This window comes from Magnolia sinica, chromosome 10 (genome assembly GCF_029962835.1).
Source record: "Magnolia sinica isolate HGM2019 chromosome 10, MsV1, whole genome shotgun sequence".
NCBI lineage: Eukaryota > Viridiplantae > Streptophyta > Magnoliopsida > Magnoliales > Magnoliaceae > Magnolia > Magnolia sinica.
In genome coordinates, this window is record NC_080582.1 from 76,913,985 (window position 1) to 76,917,656 (window position 3,672).

A 3,672-nucleotide genomic window follows, 5' to 3' on the forward strand; every position below is an offset into this window, starting at 1 on the left:
GGTGGGATTGGGATAAGGCCAAATAATCCGATCAAATCCCTATCTTTAATTAAAAATCAAATTCATATTTGAATTTGAAATTTAATTTAAAGGAAGAGACTGGAGAAAACATGGGACGTACTCACTAGTGATTGCTCACAAGTGGGCTCCACTGGCCTACGTACAACATCTCCCACTCAATCACATTGTGGGATAGGCACATAAATTTGTCTATCTAACTTGCCTAATAACAATCAAAGAACCAAACATCGCGATCAAAAGAATCAGAGGCGTGGAACTAGTTGGATCACCATAATCTCCTCACAGGTGCTTAAGTACTAAGTGACCACCTGACTAGTACTCAATAACCCAAGCTTTGCAATGCCTGTCCTAGTTCACATGACCACACCGGATGGAGTTGACTCCCGACCTGGAGTACTCGGCCAACATACGCACTTATCCAACTTATCGAGTTATTCTGAAAACTTGATTTTTCACAAACTTCGATTGAAACCAATTTAAAGCAATACTTATATATATATATATGCTTTTTAAGAAAAATATTGTTTGTAAAAGTCTAATAAAAACAACTCGATACTGCCGGCGGATAAGTCTTCAAGTGCGTATTTATAGTTCTAGAAACTTGGTGTAGCTGTCACGGGATCTTCCCCATGCAGATGTGTAATTTGGAATTAATCAAGCTGCTTTCCTAGCGTAACTGAGTCTGGCCAATCAAGGACCTTTCGTCATAGTACACTAAAGTAGCGACACTCAATCTCATCCTCATATACACAAGAGGAGGGTAGCTAAGGACACAAAGAGTCACCTACGGGACTGGCTACTCGCACGTTGCAATGATTAGATCGAATCAAAGCAATCTGTAGGTAATAGGTCCCAGCACGTGGCTACAATCCACGTCGTAAAGTAGACAATACTAGGTGAATGTCGGGTCTACAATACGCAGGTCATTCTACATAAGGTACGACTCATCTCATGACCTCATAACCTGGCTTTAATTTCAGGTCATAACATTGATCGCATGTAACGGAATGATGCGATTATGTTATTCGACTTTATCAGTCTCATCTTCAATCTTAAAAGATTATAGGCGGATATAACTCATTCATATCATCATCCTTTATTATTCACAATAAAGAAAAGTTCATACTTCAATGTATGAACATGACCCCAAATGTACCTCACTTGTACATTCAAGGTTAGTCAACTCATGCGAGTGGGTGACCGGCCCGCCAACAAAAATAGAAATCTTACATGATCTCAAGGTAAATGTTGATGATCTACTTACCTAGTTTATATTAGTATTCAATACTGAATAAATTGAATGTGTTATTCATTAATGAAATATCAAAGGTACTACAAAATAAGTACATTACTCAAGTTTTCCATCTGCCTGATGTGAACCTAAAATATATCTCTAGCTATACATTTCATCATGGGATCAACCATTATCTCCTTAGTAGGAATGTAGCTGAGGGCGACCTTCTTATCTCTCACTTGATCACGGACATAATGATCTTTGATCTCAATGTGCTTAGATTTCTGGTGGTGTTTATGGTCATTTGCCAAGTCAATGGCAGAAGTATTGTCTAACTTCAGCGATATAAGCTTACGAACACTCGGTACAACACCCAGACCCAATAGAAATCTGCGAACCTAAATACATTCTTGAACTGTAGCACAACATATAATGTACTTGGCCTCCATAAATAAAAGAGCTGTGGAAGTCTGTTTCTTACTCAATCATGAGATAGTTCATTCTTCGAGTAAGAATACATACCCTAAAGTAGACTTTCCCTCGTCGGCATTATTATCCCAAGCAGTATCAAAATATCCTTTGAGCTCGAGGCTTGTGCCTTCATAACACAACATTAGGTCTTTTGTTCCTCTGAGATAGCGGAATATACGTTTGACAGCTTGCCAATGAGACTGTCCCTAGTTACTCTGATAACGGCTGACTATGCCAACTCCATAGCTAATATCTGGTCTGGTGCAAAGCATATCATACATTAAGCTCCCTACTGCTCTTGCATAATGTACTGAGGACATAGCCAATTTTTCAGCTTCAGTCTGGGGACACGATTTCCTGTCTAGCTTGGTAGCTTTATCCATAGGGGTTTCAACAGCTTTTGAATTTTTCATCCGGAACCACTCTAATATCTTTTGTATATAGGTTACTTGAGACAAGCCTAAATTTTTTTAGGACGATCCCTGATGATTTTTATCCCAAGAATAAAGTTGGCTTCACCGAGGTCTTTCATCTCAAAGTTCGAGAATAGCCAATCTTTAGTCAATATCAACAATTGCATGTCATTACCAGCTAACAGGATATCGTCTACATATAGAGATAGTATCAGAAAAGATCTTCCAGACCGTTTCATGTATACACAATGATCTTCTTCACTCATCGTGAATCCAAAAGTGGTGATGGCCAAGTGGAACCTCATGTACCACTGTCTTGAAGATTGCTTCAGCCCATAGATAGATTTTAACAACTTGCAGACTTTCTTTGGATGCTTTTTGTCCACATAACCCATGGGCTGTTGCATGTATATCTCTTCATCCAAGTCACCATTTAAGAATGCGGTCTTTACATCCATCTAATATAACTCTAAGTTTAAACTTGCGACAATGGATAAGATCATGCGGATTGAGGAGAACTTTACAACAGGTGAAAAGGTCTCCTCGTAATCAATGCCTTCTTGTTGTGTAAAACCTTTAGCAACTAATCGTGCTTTATACTTGTCCACTGTACCATCTGCCTTTCTTTTGATCTTAAGTACCCATTTATTACCTATCGCTTTGCGATTGGAAGGCAGATCAACAAGTTCCAGACTTTATTCTTCTCCATGGAAGCGATCTCTTCGTCCATAGCATTCACCCAATCGGCCGAGTTAGAAAATAATAATGCATCCTGATACGAATCAGGTTCCTCATCATCAAGCGCAACGCAAGAGAATATTTGCCCCTCAATATCGAAGTATCGTCGAGGAATCAATAGGAGCCTTCTGAGATGTCCTCCCACTGTCCTGACGAATGATAGGAGCATTATCAGCGTGAGAAGCAGAACTCCCACTCTTCTGAGATACGTTGGGTATTTCAAAAAGTTCTATTGGAGCCTTTTGCTTCATTTAGCTGGGGTATTTATCTTCAATGAATGTTACGTCTCGAGATTCTATATCTCAATCCATCGTCCATGGTCCTCATAAACTAGAACGTATCCCTTTGAATGCATAGGGTACCGTATGAACACATATTCAATGGTTTTACTATCAAGTTTATCTCTATGCGGAGTAGGTAGCAAAATATATCCCAAAGATCCTCAAGGGCGTAGGTTGGCTAGAGAAGGAATCCTCCCAGACCACATCTCATATTGGGTCTTAGGAATGGATTTGGATGAGACTTTATTAAGGACGTAGACGGCCGTTAACAGTGCGTCTCCTCAGAATGTGGTAGAGATTGGCTTGTGCCATCATCGATCGAACCATGTCCAATAGTGTCATATTCCTTCTCTCTGTAACACCATTTTGTTGTGGAGTGTAAGCCATTGTGTACTGCCGAACAATTCCAACGTTTTCACAATATGATTTAAACATTTCAGATATATACTCGCCACCTCTATCAGATCGAAGAATTTTGATTTTTTTCTCAAGCTGATTTTCAGTCAATTTACAC